The 18,372-nt window shown below is 34.9% G+C and overlaps 1 protein-coding gene and 1 non-coding gene across 8 annotated transcripts in view; one reads left to right on the forward strand and one right to left on the reverse strand.

The window, feature by feature from the left end:
• Positions 1-18,372, forward strand: part of SLC44A5 (solute carrier family 44 member 5) — a 350,897-nt gene that overhangs the window by 75,285 nt on the left and 257,240 nt on the right. The gene's annotated exons all lie outside the window — the stretch shown is intronic.
• On the reverse strand, positions 83-189 carry LOC112641135 (U6 spliceosomal RNA). The gene has a single exon (XR_003124522.1). It is a non-coding gene; the product is annotated as a U6 spliceosomal RNA (small nuclear RNA).

Below are 18,372 nucleotides of genomic sequence, written 5' to 3' on the forward strand. Positions count from 1 at the left end.
AAATACTCTGTGGGATAATACCCTGAAACTTGGTGAATAACCAACAATCTTTCATCTAAAGATTTTATTTTATTTATTTTTTTAAAATATGGAATGCTTCACAGATTTGCGTGCCAGCCTTACGCAGAGGCCATGCTAATCTTCTCTGTCATGTTCCGATTTTAGTATATGTGCTCCCGAAGTGAGCACTCACCTAAAGATTTTAGCGTCCAACTATGCTCCTTGCCTGAAACCATTATATCATTAGGAATTGCACAAGTTGTGATTTTCTAATTTATATATAATTTCCTCCATATTTATTAGCTGCCATTCTTTTGTGAAGAATAGCTTTCCCTCATCAACTGGTACTTAATTATATTTCTTTCTAAAGAGGCAAAACACCGTCATAATTTTAAAAATGATTATAGCAATTTTGAATATAGAGAAAAAAAAACAAACAAACCCAGCTGTAATCTCAACAGCTAGTAAACTAGTGTTAACAATTTGGTATGTTTCTTCCCATTCTTCTCTCAAAGCCTACAAGTGTATATATTACAAAATTTGATACAGAAGTTTTATATCCAGCCTTTTATAGTTAGTATTATATTATTATCAATTTACTATGTTGTTAAATATTCTTTCAAGTATTTTTGCTGGCTGTCTGCCATTTCATAATTAGCATGTGGCATACTCTATTCCAGGCGACCATATATCCTGGTTTGTCTGCAGTGATTCTTATTTATGACTGTTGTCTTTGCAAAATTATTAAAGCATTCCCTTTTACTCCCAGAGTCATCTCGATTTGGAAGACAAATCATATAGTCACCCTATCACCACTGTACCTGCAATTGACCATTTGCTGTTTTTAATTTTCTAATCTACTTACTCTTGCGTAAATCTCTGGGTGCATTTCTTATTATTTCATGAGGATACATTTCTAAAAGTGAAGTGACTGGATCAAAGTGTATGAATATTTTTTAAGGTCCTGTCTAAATATTGCCTTGTTTGTATTTCTGTTAAATAAATACTGTACTATTCAACTGGACTCAACAAATTTATCTGCTTTGCCTTCCCTCTGGGAAGGGTTTATCAGCATTGGAAGTATTAACATTTTAGCCCAGTAAGATCTTTTTGGAGAGGGCTGTTTGTGCATGGTAGTAGCACCTTTGGCCTTTGCCCGTTACCTGTCAATAGCGACCCCATCCCAGTTGTGACAATCAACAAAATCTCTAGATCTTGCCAGATGTCCCCTGGGAGGCAAAATAGCTCTCAGTTGAGAATCACTGGCTTAGATATAATAAATGGACAGAGTAGTAACAGCAATATTCTCCTTTTATAGCTTATTTGTCTTGAGCCTTGAGTTTTTATTTTTTAATTTTTTTTATAAAGAATTGCTTATTTAGTTCCCTGGGAATAGTAAATGGTAAAAGTTTCTTTTAGTTACCAAGAAACTTTTTTTTTTTCATTTACAAGAAACTTTTTTACATGACCCCAAACTGTTGAATAGGAATTTGAACCTTGGTCTGTCCGTCTTCAGTTTTACCCATGTGTCCTGCAGCCTCATGTAAGTTCATGCCTTCATGGCCACTATCACGAGACAGGCAAACAATGGGAAAAGAAGTATTTTCTCTCTGGTGAGCTTTTGGGAATCCTTTAGATCTGTTTGATTTTTACCAAGGTATTTCTCATTTATTTTTACCATCTGCAAATGGGATTGGCTGTGTGAAATCAACATTTAGAAACATGTGGTTTAGATCCTGGCGCCCAGTGGGCGCCCAACATGTACTTCCATTGGGTTGTCATAACCATCTGCTAATGGGTCTGTGCAGGGCTGAGAAGACGATCACATGAAGGGGGCTGATTACTTAACCTCTTTCTACTTTTAAGATCTGCTCTTTCTTGCTTTCTCTCAGTGTTGATGACTCGCCCGTTGAAGTTTGGAGTCAGACTCCAGGGCATTGACACGAGTGAAGGAGACACAATTTAAGTCCCCAAAAATGATGTTGATCCTTCTTTTTTTATCTTCTGTTTCAAAAAAGCTGTCGGTTCAGAATAAGGAAAGCCATGTCCAAGCTCTGGAAATAGAACACTGCATCTGTGGCTTACTTTCAGCCTGTTTGGGGACAGGTCCTAACCCATGAGCACAGGAATAGTGAGTTAGGAGAGGATGGACTGGCGAGAGTGTCATCCATACGTAACTTGCCAGAGCCAGTCCACCACTACCACCAGTGAAGTCTGGATGACCATGGGATGGTCCAAGGACTCTGGCAGACTCTGCTCTCTTAACACAGGAGAAAGAGGGCTGGCTGGAGTTCAGCAGCTCAACTCAACTTAGAACCTTAACTGTGATAATTTCGGGAAGCTTGGCTGAACTAAAACTAGTGTTATTTAGGTTTCTCTTATTCTAAATAGTGGACGTTGCTGACTGTGGAGGTTCTTGAAAGGAAAAGCAGAGAGACAAGACGACAGAGTCATTTCTCCCCTAGTAGATGGTAGACCAGGAAAGAAAAAAAGAGACTCGGTGTGAAATACAGGGAGTTCTCGTCTATTTTTAACCTATTCTTAGTTTCAAAGCATGAGACTTTATGCTTTATAGTAGTCTATGGTTTTTAACACATTTCCACAAATATTAGCTCTTTGACCATTGTAACGTGGCCTCAAGAGGCAAGTCGGGCTGACATCCACATTTCAGAAACATAAAGAAGTTGTGATTTTCCTCAGTTTTACAGAATTAGAAGTGACAGGGGATCCTTGATGCCTACATCAGTGAGGTCTGTATTCCACCTTCAATGCTTATATAGCTTCAGAGCTTACACCATTTCTCTGCCCTTAGACTTTAGTTTTGTTTTGCTGGCTTTTTAAAACTAGTCCATTTGTGAATATTTTTTTAAAAGAATGATTGTGTAGTTGCCTTCCCCCAACATCAGTGCAACATTTCAGAGCGTGCCTACCACGTTGTCTGAAATTCGGGTGCTAACCCTACTCTCTGTTTTTGTTATCCTCCTTTGTGTCCTTGTGTAAGGCTTGAGCAGAGTTTATTGCTGTACATGTATCATATTTTGAATTTATGATAGCTTTTCTCTTAATGGTTTGGATATTATTGTGTTTCAGCCTCTGTGACCTGATGTCAGGATAACGCAGCTTGGGTATATATTGCTGAGTTGTAACTTAAAAACCTTTGGCCCTTCTCTCTGACAAATAAACTTGAACATATAACAGCATTGTTTTAAATAGCACAGAGTTAGGATTTCTTTTTCAGTAAATGATGGATATATGAAAAATAGCGTATGCTTAAAATAGTGTATGAGCTGTCTCTCTCTCTCCCCCTTCCCCCCCCCTTTTAGATTGGTCATGATGTATAAAAGCATAATACAAAATGGGAATGATCCCTTTTAATTATCATGATGCTCTTTTAAAAAAGTAATTATATTTTGTTTACTGGAAATAAAATAATAACATGAAGCATTTATGTCTTAGTTACCTTAAAAAAAAATCTTAACTCCAGTATAGTTAACATACAGTGTTATATTGTGTTCAGTTGTATGAGATAGTGATTCAACAATTCTATTCATTACTTAGTGTTTATTGTGATAAGTGTGCTTTTAATCCCCTTCACCTATTTCACCCACCCTCTCCACCCACCTTCCCTCTGCTAATCATCAGTTTGTTCTCTATAGTTAAGAGTCAGTTTTTTGGTTTGTCTCTTTCCTTTTCTTTGTTTTGTTTCTTAAATTCCACATATGAATGTAATCATATGGTATTTATCTTTCTATGCGGACTTATTTCACTTAACATTATACCCTCTAGATCCATCAATATTGTTACAAATGGCAAGATTTCATTCTTTTTTATGGCTGAGTAATATTCCATTTCATACACACACACACACACACACACACACACACACACACACACACACTGTATCATCCTTATCCATTCATCTATCTATGGGTGCTCAGGCTGCTTCCATAATTTGACTATTGGAAATAATACTGTGTAAACATTAGGAGGTGCACATATCTTTTCAGATCATGGTGCTATTTTAACTTTTATCTCTTAACTATTTTATTTTATGTCTTTCAAACCCAAATTACCTTCTGTCCTAAATAGTCTTCAATTTCAGTCAGTTGAAATTTCCAGTGTTTTGTTTCTCTCTCCCTTTTTCTCATTTCCTTTTTCATTCATCCCCCATCCATCCATCCATCCATCCATCCATCCATTCATCTCTTAGTAGAGGAAGCCCATCGTTAGCATGCATAGGAACCAAAGCAGCACAATTTCAGAATTTAAAAAGTTGAAAAGTATACTTAAATTAAGCGAGTTTAAGCGAGTTTGAAATTTATCTGCTCACTCCTATTTTGAAAGTGTTTCATCATAACAATGTTACTATCCCTTAAGTGTCATCATATAACCAAGCACTCATAATTTATGGAGTTTATGTGGCATCAAAAACTAAGAAGTGTTTGCTTAAGAGGTTGAAATTTGAAGTCAACATTAGAGTATAGAATTTAAAGAATTGAAATTAATAGATTTTAAGTGTATAGAATTTAAAGTTGAAATTTAGACCGTAAATAAAAATGGCTTTTAGTGTCCATCCTGGTATGTTGCAGTAATTGATCTTTGTGATTTCAGTAGCTGGGCCATTTCAATGTCTCCTCTCACCTCCCTCCATTCCCAACCCCCCCCCCACCACCGACTCCCCACAGGATGGAGCCAGTCCTGCTAGCATCATGCATCATGACTGCCCAATCTTTGGCATTTTCATCAATTGCCTCAAGGTTACCTCACACTCCAGTGTCTGAAGGAAATTGACATGTGGCCAGGGAGTTTCAGCAGTTCAAAGAAATGTCTTACTTCCTAAGAGAAAACTCTACCTAACAATTTCCATCTTACAAAAGGCACTATGATGAATTTAGGTAACTTGGAGCTAAGTGATTGGAGAGTTATTACATAGTAAGAGCATATTATTTTTAGGAGATGAGAGTCAGAGTCATATAAACTAAAGGAAGTAAAAAAAAAAGTACTTCAGTATCCACATTTGTTTGTGCAATATTGCATATTTTCCAATATAAAATAGATTTTCTTATGTTTTGTTATGGGAAAATTTGAGTGTATACCGGGAAAGAGGGTACAAATAATAATGTAGTACATCTAGAAGGATTTCTACCTAATTTATGAACTAAGAAACATTTCTTATTCTCACACTTTGTTCTAAAGTTGTCTCTATTGTCTTTTGTTGAAATATAATGAGAAAAGAAAAAAGAAAATTTAAGGATATATCAGAGCTAAAACCTCAAGGCTTGTTTGTGGGTTCAAATTCAAAAAAACCTTCTAATGAAATAATCTTTACTAATATTTAAAATCTGTAAATATCTTACTTTCATTTTATATAATTCTATTTAAAGTACACAGCTCAATGGTTTTAGCATATTTAATGAATTGTGTAACCATCACTATAATCTAATCTTAAAATATTCATCTCACCAGTAAGAAATCTCTTTAGCATTCACTTCCTGTCCACCAGCCCTACACAACCACTAATCTGTCTTTTTTATTGATTTGTCTATTCTGGACATCTTACATAAATAGAATCATATGATATGTGCTTTTGGGAGATTGACTTCTTTTACCAATAACCTCTTATGGTTATGGAAGATAATTGTTTTATAACTTTTTAACATGATTTTTTAAAGAAGAAAAAAATATTTCTATCAAATAACTCCTAAGAAAGCAACTTTAATCAGTTTTGTCTGTTTCTTTCCAGTCTTCTTCTGTTTGTTTTTTGTTATTTTATTCCTTAATTGGTTTAGGAAACATTTATTGAGTACTTAATATGGATCAATCACAGTGCTGGGTGCTGGACATATTGAGGTATACAAGACAAGCAGCTTAAGGATTGTTGATAGAATAGGTAATAATAGGGGTACCTGGGTGGCTCAGTCGGTTAAGCATCAGACACTTGGTTTCAGCTCAGGTCATGATTTCAGGGTGTTGGGATCAAGCCCTGGGTTGGGCTTTGCAATCAGTGTGGTGTCTGCTTGAGATTCTCTTACTCTCCCTCTGCCCCTTCGCCCACTCTCTCTCTCTCTCTCAAATAAATAAATCTTAAAAACAAAAGAATAGGTAATAATAACCATTGCACTGAATGCTACAAATAAGTATAAATTGCTATACTGTACAATATGGACCTAATTGAGTTTTTCTAAAGAAATTATTTCATATATGCCTATATATATGTATTTTAAATAATTGGGATCATAGGATATATAAAGTTTAGTATATTTTTTCTTAAAACTATATTATGAATATTTTCCCATTTCTTTAAATATTCTTTGAGAATGCTATCTTTTAAAAGATTTATTTATTTATTTTGGGAGGGAGTGGCAAAGGGAGAGGGAGAGAGAGAATCCCAAGCCGGCTCTTCAATGAGCACAGATCCCACCCCCCCTCCCCCAGCACACGGCTCAATCTCATGACTTGAGCCAAAATCAAGAGCCTGGTGCTTAACCAACTGAGCCACCTAGGCACCCCATAGAATGCTATTTTTAATGACTCCATACTTTTCTGCTGGATGTATATACCAAATTTATTAGAAACTAGAACATTTCCTAGAATTTAGACTGCTGACAAGTGGCATTCATCCTGAGATTTGTAATTACAAAAAGCTCACATGAGAAAGCATATGAATTTATAACCAAGAACTACTAATTATTTTCTTTTAAGTATGTCAGCCCTGTACCTTTTGCCTCAAAATGTCTCTAGAATCAGGACTTAGGATTTATGACTCCTGGAGATAAAAAGGTAGTTATAGCACTCCTTGCTTTAATAACTTTGCTGTCACTGCTTTTATAGTATTTGGGAGATCTCAGAGAATTAAAATAGGATGGCAAAATGACTGCTAAGCTCTCACAGCCCTTCTGGACTTCAAATTGAGAGCTCTTCCTAGATTTAGTGTAGCTATTTGGCTTGATTGTGGGGAATATAGGGGCAGGAACAGATATTGCTGAAAATAAACTTTTTAAAGAGATGGTGACTCCACAATTGTTGACATTTGGAAAGTATTTTATTTGATATTTATTTATGGATTTACTTGCTTTTTTTTTCTTTTCCAATTTTTGGTTCTCCTTGTTTTAGTGTATTTCTGTGTGCTCCCACCTTGTTTTGTATGACATGCCTTCTATTTATCTGAGATCATTTCTTTTGTGTGCATGTCAGACCTATTGTCAGATGCTTTACCGGGGTAAAAGTCACTGAAACATAAATCTTCTTTTTTGCTCTCTTGCTTTTCTCCTTTTCTTTGTGTGTTGTCATTTTCTTCCCCACTTTTGTATTTCTTCTGTTGTTTTCTTGAGCTACTTGCCCCACCTCCACTCCTCCTTGACTTTCTTGGGTCATAAGGTCTCTTTTTCACTTAGTGGTACAGCTGTTGCTTTTCATTCTGCTATATGCTTTGGTATTCTATGCTGCCTCTCTCTCTCTTTCTCTCTCCCTCTTTCTTTCTCAGAGTATTTAATATGTGTTTCACCTTGGCTCTGCTCATTTGTGCTTCTTAATTGCTGCAGTAGCTTCTCACATATCCTATGGAGTCTCTGGGAAAGCAAAGGGGAAGAAAAGATGTACTCTCTAATGGAACAGCAGATACAAATGCAGATTCATTTAGGAAATGGACTAACTGAAGAAAAAAAAATTCCCTAATATGTTTCTCATATTAGGAAGTTCCCTGGTTGGGACTATGTCACACTAAAAAGCTTTTGCACAGTGAAGGAAACCATCAACAAAACAAAAAGGCAACCTACGGAATGGGAGGAGATATTTGCAAATGATAAATCTAGTATGTGGTCAAAATCTCAAATATATAAAGAACTCTTAGAACTCAATTGCCAAAAAAAAACCCTACAAACGATCAAATTAAAAGAGCAGAAGACCTGAATAGACTTTTTAATTTTTTCAGAGAAGACATACAGATGGCCAGCAGGGACATGAAAAGGTGCTCAACATTACTAACCATCAGGAAAATGCAACTCAAAATCACAATGAGGGGGATTCCTGGGTGGCTCAGTGGTTTGGTGCCTGCCTTGGGCCCAGGGCATGATCCTGAAGTCCCAGGATCGAGTCCCACATCAGGCTCCCAGCATGGAGCCTGCTTCTCCCTCTGCCTGTGTCTCTGCCTCTCTCTCTCTCTCTGTCTCTCAGGAATAAGTAAATAAAATCTTAAAAAAAACCCACAATGAAATATCATCTCATGCCTATCTGATGGCTGTTATATAAAAACACAAGAAATAACAAGTATTGGTGAGGATGTAGAGAATAGGGAACCCTGTATAGTATTGGTGGGAATGTAAATTGGTAAAGCCACTATGAAAAATAATATGGAATTCCCCCCCAAGTTAGAAGTAGAACTATCAAATGACCCAGCAATTCCACTTCTATGTAATTAGCCAAAGAAGAAAGAAGCACTAATTTGAAAAGGCATATGCATCTTATATTCATTTCAGCATTATTTACAGTAGCCAAGATGGAAATAACCTAGGTGTCCATCGATAGATAAATGGATTATGTATATGTGTGTGTGTATACACAATGGAATATTATTGTACATATATACACAATAAAATATTATTCAGCCATAAAAAGAATGAAATCTTGCCATGCGCAACAACATAGGTAGACCTAGGGGGTACTGTGCTAAGTGAAATAAGTCCCCTAGAGAAAGACAAATACTGTATAATTTCATTTACAGTGGAATCTAAAAAACATAAATGAACAAACAAAAAAGAGACTTATAGATACAGAGAACAAAACTAATGTTTGCTAGAGGGTAGGGATTGGATGAAATAGGTGAAGGAGATTAAGAAGTACAGTTGTCCAGTTATAAAATAACTAAGTCACAGGAATGTAATGCACAGCATGGAGAATATTGTTTACAACTTTGCACAGTGACAGACAATAACTAAACCTACGGTAGTGACCATTTCATAATGTATTTAAATATTGAATCACTATGTTGTACACTCAAAAATAATACAGTGTTGTATGTTCTTCTTTTTTAAAATTTAAATTTTTATTTTAAATTCCAGTATAGTTAACGTATAGTGTTGTTAGTCTGTGACATAGTGTTATATTAGTTTGTATATTAATTATTATTTAATAAAAAAATGTTCCCTGGCTGAGTCCCAGAGATTCCTCATTGTCTTCAAAGAAGATCTCTGAAAATAGACTGGTTCTTCAAATATGATTGTTTGTGGAGCCACATCTGATTCTTCCCATGAAGAGAACTGACTATTTTAGAGACTCGTAATGGGAGAGATGTTCTAAGAAGCAACTTCTTAGAACTACTTTGAAATAGGTTTTAAAAATCTGAAAAAAAATCAGTTTCACTCACATGATATGCTTTAATACTCCATGTGACAAAAGGTTACTCAAGAAGTCTTACCCTAGCTTGCAAGAAGAAGGGTCAAAGATTCAATCTGACAAACCTTATTGTGTGGATACTATGAGCCATATCCTGTGCTGGATGCTGCAAACTTATAGGTAAGTAGGCATACATAGTACCTGCCCTGGTCACAGTCTTACAGAGAGCTCACGTTCATCTCAGGTTTTGGATTGATAGAAAATTTTTGAAATAATCAAGAGCTTTGCATAGTGACCCTACAGTACTTGAAAGATTGGACTGGATAATTTCTTTTTTAAAAATTTTTTTAATTAATTTTTTAAGGACTGGATAATTTCTAAGGCCCCTGTCAGTTATGAAAAAACATGATTTCTGATTTTATTCATGTCCGTTTTATAATACATTGCTCTCTATCTGTAAGACTCATATACCTGAAAGACCTTTGCATAACTCAGATAAGATAAAATAGTTTCTGTATCCAAACATCACATTTTCTTTTCAGTTTTAATGGGTGCCCCCAAGTAGTATTGGATGTAGGGTCTGGGTTTGTCCTTATAAATCAGTATACTTCTCTGGCATTGAATAATTATGTCAAAATAATTCACCTTCATTCATAATTGAATATTTAAATAAAAAGTCTGTCATTACATTTGCAGAGTCTGAAACAAACTGCTTGGTTGATGCAATCAGTATGTTGTTTTTCTGACAATGTGTGTTTGAAAATACTAATTACCTAATTAAGTACTAAAAAATAATCCAAATTTTTGTTGGTAAAGGAGAAAGATTAAAACAATTATCTCAGGTTAGAGGGGAAGAAGTCCAAATAGCAAAGAAGCTCACTTGTTCGGTGTCTACCTCTCATTTTTCACTTGGACACTATGTCGCATTTCCTTTAGCACGCGTAGAGTATCTGATCCTTCACAGGACAGGTGCATTGACTCACTTGGAAATGTAACACATTTTTATAGTTGTTGTCACCCTCAGGATCTTGGTGTGACAGAAAAATGTTGGCTGAAAAACTAGTGTAGAAGAATGTGGATTAACTTGGAAGGGCTCAGAGGTTAGACTCAAAGTATAGAGCTATTATCAAGTTTTAGCTAGTGATATTGAGTTCTAGTAAATGTAACAGAAGAGACTGTAAACAAGGACTAAGCAGGTTAAAGAGATTTCTTTTTTAAAGATTTTTTTTATTTATTCATAAGAGAGAGAGAGAGAGGCAGAGACACAGGCAGAGGGAGAAGCAGACTCCATGCAGGGAGCCCGACGTGGGACTCGATCCCAGGCCTCCAGGATCATGCCCTGGGCTTAAGGCTGTTCTAAACCACTGAGCCACCTGGGATGCCCGAGATTTTTTTTTTTCCATATTAATAGTGGCAAGGTGTAATTTGAATGGAAAATGATAGCTTAGTGGTCCTTTACATATTATTGATTTAAAAATTAGGGTAAGATTCAATATACTTATCATGCAGTAAAGAGAAGAAGCAATAGGAAAAGTTTAATTTCCCCTTTGTATGTTGGGTTGGAACTCCTCCTGCACTTACAGTTATGTACTGATCAGTATTGTTGAATAGCATTCATTTTCAAGAGGTTGGTTGGCAATCCCTAGGAATTTAACTGACATTGTTTAGACATATGCAAGAAGACATATATTTTCGTTTGTATAAGCCCATTTAAGGTAAGCTTTAAATTTACTAATAGCACTCTCTTATATTTCTTCTATAAACTCAGCATGTTTTATTTTTAAGCTTTTATGTTATAAAGTGGTTTATGTCATCCATTATCTAGTAAAAATGGATAAAGTTATGGACAAAGATGCACTTTACAGCATCCTTAGATTATGAGTTCTATGGATAAATTATCTAGCAATAGTCTGAATCTGAGAAGTCAAATTATTGGATTCTGATATACACGGTTCCACCATTTTTAAATTTTTAAAATATTCTATTTATTAATTTATGTGTGTGTGTGAGAGAGAGAGAATGAGTTGTGGGGAGGATCAGAGGAGAGGGAAAAGTAGACTCCCTGCTGAGCAGAGAGCTTGACGTGAGGGTTGATGTGGGGCTCAATCCTAGGACCCCAGGATCGTGACCTGAGCAGAAGGCAGGTGCTTAACTGACTGAGCCACCCAGGCATCCTAACATGATTCCTCCATTAAAGTCATATATACTGGCAAGCACATTTGTGAAATGTGTTATCCTAGTTCATCTAATTTAAGCTCTAAGATGATATTTTTGCATCAAAATTATAAATGATGGCCTCCTACACAAATCACTATAGAACTTTTTCCTTCTGTTTAATGTTATTTGTGTGGTTCAGATCCGAGTCCCCCCTTCAATAGCACTGGACTTGGAATCAGAAGATCTAGATTCCAGTTCTGGCTTCACTGATGACTAACTGTGTGACATGGAGTAAATCCTTTTCCCTTTGGCTCAAGGTTCTCAGAAATGAACCTAACAGTATTATCCTACCTACTTGATAAAGTTGATATGAGGATCAAATAGAATTAAGTAAGAGAGTGGACAAAAGAGCTCTTAATACTGTAATCACTCCAAGTAAATCAATAAGAAAAATAAGGTTGGCAGATTTACTAAAAACTTTTTAATAGAATTTTTTTTATTTTTTAATAACACGAAGTGAAAATTTTCTGACATAACATATAAGGGAAGCATAAATATGGAATATGATCCTATGGAGTGCATTTTCTTCCCCACTCCTCTTCGCCTAATTAACTTCATTGAGATTTTCTCAGAAGACTCTTACCCAACTGCTTTATCCTTCACTCATACCCCATTACAATGGATAATTATGCACTATCCCCATTAGACAACCCAGTGCTCACTAGACGACTTCTACAAAGCATATATCATCTATTGTAATGTCTACTTCTGTGCATATTTTATTTCTAGATCATAAGCTTCACAAGGGTATGAATTTGTTTGTTCTGCTCACATACCTGAATGCCAGCATATGGCACCAAATCGTTATTGCATGATTGTTGGATAAAAGTTTCAGCCGCTTGTATGTTTATCTAAATCAATTTAGGTCACTAACCAAAAATTGGGTTAATAATTGCTTAAAAAGTCAATGTACTTGTATTAATTATGCTTGCTTTAAACCCAGATGCAGATTGCCATCTTTGAGGTTCTACGTTCAAAGTACATTCAATTCTTTTAATGTCATATGAAAAGGTTTTCTGGTTTTAGTACTATTTATTGAACTTCAGTCATCTTAGATGTTGAAATCTTCTGGTTGTAAATAAATTTTGAGTTAATTTTTCATTATTCATATATAAAATAATTCCTTTAAGTAGGATTACATTTTCAGAGAGATATCCGTATGTTAAGGTTTTTATTTTTTACTTGAGCTGTGCTTATTTACATGAGCACACTTTCAGATTTACTGAGGCCAAGCCATAGCACATCAACAAGATTGCTCCGTGGACTTAGCACTGGACCCAGAGGCTTGTGAGTTCCTGTCACAGCTCTGCACATAACTTCTCCGTGGCCTTGTGCCAGTCAGGAAACACTTCTGGACTTTAATGTCCCAGTCATGTAATTGGGATTATAATATGTGTCTCTTCTCTGCCTCACTTGAGTGGTGAGAGGATGAATGAATAGACCAGCTTGACCCTACTGGTGAGAGGGAAGTAAATCACTTGCTTTTTATGGGGTTCATTAACTCTTTGAAGCTAGTAGCTATTTAGTGCTTGGAAAAGATAATTTACTAAATGACCCCAAGTTAGCCTCAAAGATGTAATGCACTTCTCCAAAGTGAGAAATTGTTCAATTCCTGCTGGCAGGAGCAGGCATTCAACCTTGTATATCATTCTACAGGACTGGATTTCATAAATGTGCATATTAGTCACATCACTTTTTTAATACCTGATAAAAATAACGTTGGTGAGATTGTACTGAGAATATATTAAAGTGGATTTTATAGGTAGGTAACATTTGTTCAAATGAGAAATACTCTGCTATACTTGATATTTATGTCATTTTGTATTTCTAATTGCTTTCTTGGGGAAAAAATGTCCAAGGAAGTTCTAAGAAACATATTTGCTTTCATCATAGCAGTGTTTGTTCAGTCACCACCTCCTACACATAACATCTTTATTTTTTAAATTAAAAAGTATTTTTTAAATTAACTGATGTGACTACCTTGTAAAGGTCTATAAAACATGTTTTATGTTATGGAAGAAGTCCCAATACTTGAAAAGTTTGGAAAGTACTGTCCAGTAACAAGTCTGACTATTTAGAATGCAAGTCTGGCTACATTTAGCATTCCTGTCCCTAGCATTTTGGATTTATCCCAATGTTTTTACAACACTTTTGTTTCATTAACTAATTTTCTGATCTTTGTTGATCAAAATTGGGTTCAGAGAGCAGGTATTTTTATTTTTCCTTTTAACTCCTCAAACAAGTGTAGTTATCAAGACATATCAAGAATTTATCAGATGCACTGATTTTAGTGAATAGACTTTCTGAGATGCATAGCTCTTTGAAGCCTTCCATAATTACGATATCTTGAGATGGTTTATGTGAGTGTGTTTGACACAATGTCTAGTAGCAACATGGTAGATGTTCACAAATCTGTTTTCATTCCCTGTTTGCCTTTAAAACACCTGTATCAGAACTGTGACATGCACATCCTCCAAATGGTCAAATGGCCTGTGGTATGAGCCCTGAGTAGTCTCCGGTCTTTCTTCCCTAATCGTCTTACAAGTTTTCTACTCATAGCACTGCTTTTTCTCCAGTGCAGATTTCTTTTCACTTAAAATATGTATTGTCATCTCTGAAACCCAGCTGCAAGTTATCCTATCAAGTTTGGGAAATACATTATTTGCTTTGTCTTGAACACCCTTGCTCTTTCTGTTCTTCAAGCCTCTTTATTTAAGGACCACCTACTTTAATAAGGTTTCCATAACCTTCTGGTTTGATTTAGATGTCCCTCATCAATTATGTAATAAAAACTCCTATGTATCTCTGGTGGTATTTATAATATTATAATTGTTTGCTCCCTAACATGTTTCATCCACTAGATTGTAGACCTCAGCCACTGAGGTTCTCAAGCACTGTATTTCATATCTGTAACCCAGTGCTTAGTACGTGACCAGCATTGAATAAATATTTACTGATTCTATAAGTAAAGTTGCATTTATTTCCTTGTGTTAGTATCTTAAATTTATTACCCATTGTGTTTTGGAGTATAGATATCTCAGATCATAACTTTTATTCCTGCCTCTCCTTTATAAATGGATTTCTTATGTAAATTATTGAGTATTTCCTCCATTGCGAGTCTTCTTCCAGTATCATTCATGTCCTCCAAAGTTATTATTCTATTTTCATAGTTTTAACAGCAATTTTACCTCACCACCTTCATTTCCCACTTAAAGCCTTGCTCAAAGCTGTAAATTTCTGGGCAAACATATTGATTCTTACATTCATGTAATCACCACCAACAACAAGAAATATGCATTTTTGCCCCCTTAGAGTCCCTCCCATGGTCCCTCCTAATCACTACCACTTCCCCTAAAGGTAACTATTATTTTAACTTATAATACTAGTTATTACTTGTCTATTTTTATAGCCTCATTAAAATTATAAAAATGAGAATTACCATTTTGTAGAATAGGATAAGCCTTGGGGGAAATGGAAATTTTGTATATTAATTTACCTTAAAAGAACTTTATTACACACATACACACACATATATGGAGTCACTTTGTCAGCTCAGGATCATAAAAATGTTCTCTATGGCGCTGTTGGCTCATGGAAGTATTAAAAATGAAGAATTGGGAAAATAAGAAATGAAAAGGGTTAGAACAAAATTCCCCCCCTCAGTGTATAGGGAAAAAATCCGTAACAGTCTGGAAACAAAATTTAGGATTAAAAAAAACTTTCTTTTTTTAAAGCATTGTACATTCTCTCAGATTTCGCATCTCTAGCCTACTGATGTGGACACGTTAGAGACCTTTTCCAGTCCCTTATTTTGGAACTCAGAGTACTGCATGAGCATGGCCCATGGTGGATTAGACTTACTAGACATTATTACAGGAGTAGTTCTATGATGTTTATGTAGACACAATGTCTCTTTCATGCAACCAAATATGACAGGCCAATAATTCTGTGTGTGAGAATTTGTTATTGCAAATGGACAATTTGAACAGAACATGTATTATTTCAGAGTTTTATAAGGTCAATTTATTTTTGGCAGAGAATGTGATTCAGATACTGAGATTTTGAATCCATAAATACAAATTATTAATATGTATTAACAGTACTAAGGAGAGGAATTAATTGACATTACTTAAGAGGAGATGTTGAGAACGGGTTGAGATAATGTAAAACTACTCAGGAATGCCGATATGTTTTTATAACTATTCCTGTGGCTGTGAGTGTCACTTTGTTTTTTATTTTTAGATATATAGATTTATTGAAGTATATTTGACACACAATATCCCATTAGTTTCATGTGTACATCATAGTGATTCGATATTTTTATATATTATGAAATGATCCCCATGATAAATTTTGCTTCTCATATCCTTTAGTCCATTCATGTTCTCAAAAATGACAAGATTTAATTGCTTTTTATGGCTTCATTATCCATTCATCTATCAATGGATACTTAGGCTACTTCCATATCTTATTTACTGTAAATAACGCTGCAATGAGCGTAGGGGTGCATATATCTCTTTGGATTGGTGTTTTCATTTTCTTTGCATAAACACTTGGAAGTAGAATTGATGAGTCATATGATAGCTCCATTTCTAATTTTTTTGAGGAAACTTCAGACTGTTTTCCATAGGGGCTACACCAATTTACATTCCTAGTTTCATACTGCTGTGGTCAGAAAAAAAAAATGCATATGATAGATTTCAATCTTCATTGAATTTATTGAGGCTTGTTTTGTGGTCTAAAATGTGATCTATCTTGGAGAATGTTCCTTGTACAGTTGAAAAGAATATGTATTCGTAGTTTTTGGATGAAATGATTAGTATCTATTTTATCTGGTCTAATGTATTGTTTAAAGCCAATGTTTCCTTATTAATTTTCTGTTTGGGTGATCTATCCATTGATGCAAATGGGGTATTAAAATCTCCTATGACTGTATTACTGTCAATTTCTCCTTTTATGCCTGTTAATGTTTGATATATATACACATACTTCCATGTTGAGTCCATAAATATTTAGAATGTTATATCTTTTTTTTTTTTTTTTTGGATTGACCCCTTTATCCTCATGCAGTGTCTTTTGTTACAGGCTATGTTTTAAAGTTTGCTTTGATATAATTATTGTTACATCAGGTTTCTTCATTTTCTTTTTGTTTTCATTTTTATGGAATATCTTTTTCTGTCTTTATTTTCAGTCTCTGTATGTTTTTAGATATGAACTGTGCCTATTATAGGAAGCATATAATGGTCCTTATTTTTTTAATCTATTAGAGCATTTAGTCCATTTACAGTTAGAGTAATTATTGATAGGTATATTCTTATTGCCATTTTGTTCATTCATTTCTGACTGTTTCATAGTTCTCTTCCTTTGTTCTTCTTTTGGTTTCTTCCATGTGGTTTGATGGTTTTCTTTAGTGTTGTATTTGGGTTCCTTTCTTTTTATCTTTTGTGTATCTATTCTAAGTTTTTGGTTTGTGGTTACTATTAAGCTCATATATATTGACATATATACATATATATAATCAGTCTCTTTTAAGCTGATAATTGGCTAAGTTTAAGTGCATTCTAAAAGCAATATATTTTTACCACTCCCCCTCCATGTTTTATGTTTCCGAGGTCTTATTTTTTATCTTTTTCTGTGTGTGTATCCTTTATTACAGTTAATTTTACTATTTTTGTCTTTTATACTGACTTTTTAAGTGGCTGATTTACTGCCTTTACTATATATTTGCTTTTACCAATGAGATTTTTTCTTTCATGTACTTTTCTTATTTTTAGTTATGACTTTTTTTCAATTTAAAAGAGACCCTTCAACATTTATTTTTTTTAAAGATTTATTTATTTTAGAGAGAGAGAGAGAGGGAATGTGTGTGTGAGCAGAGGAGTGGGCAGAAGGAAAGGTAGAGAAAGAATCCTCAAGCAGACTCACCACTATGTGTGGAGCCTAATGCAGGGCTTGCTTCCAGGACCTGAGATCATGACTTGAGCTGAAATCGAGTTGACTGCTTACCTGACTGAGCCACCCAGTCACTCCTGGCCCTTTAGCATTTCTTATAAGGCTAGTTTAGTGGTGATGAACTTTAGTTTTAGCTTGTCCTGGTTTTTCCCTTTTAGCACTTTAAATATGTCTTGCCATTTTCTTCAGGCTTGCAGAGTTTCTGCTGAAAAATTATCTGATAGCCTTATGGGGTTTCTTTTGTATATGCCTGTTTTTCCTCTTCCTTTAAGATTTTCTCTTTAACTCTTGCCATTTTATTTATAATATGTCTTTGAGTGGCTCTCTTTGAGTTCAGCTTGTTAAGATTCTCTGTTCTTCCTGGACCTGGATGTCTGTCCCCTTCCCCAGGTTAGGAAGTGTTTCAGTCGTTATTTCTGCAAGTAAGTTTTCTGCCTATTTCTCTCCTCTGTTTTTGGGACCTCTATAAGGCAATATCAGTATGTTTGATGTTGCCCCAGAGGTTCCTTAAACTATTCTTATTTTTAAAAACTATTTTTTTCCTTTTTTGCTGTTTTATTTGGATAATTTCCACTGTTTTGTCTTCCAGTTATTTGGATAATTTCCACTGTTTTGTATTCCAGATCACTGATCCATTTTTTTGTATCATTTAATCTGCTGTTGATTCTTTGTAGTGTATCTTTCAGCTTCATTACTGTATTCTGTAGCTCTGTGGCTTCTCTTTGCTTATTATATTTTCTGTATCTTTCTTGAAGTTCTCACTGTGTTTCTTTATTCTTCTTCCAAGTTCAGTGAACATCTTTATTATCACTATTTTGAACTATTTATCAGTTAAACTACTTACCTCTGCTTCATTAGAGTTTTTCTTTTTTT

The sequence above is a fragment of the Canis lupus genome, chromosome 6 (genome assembly GCF_003254725.2).
Source record: "Canis lupus dingo isolate Sandy chromosome 6, ASM325472v2, whole genome shotgun sequence".
Taxonomy (NCBI): domain Eukaryota; kingdom Metazoa; phylum Chordata; class Mammalia; order Carnivora; family Canidae; genus Canis; species Canis lupus.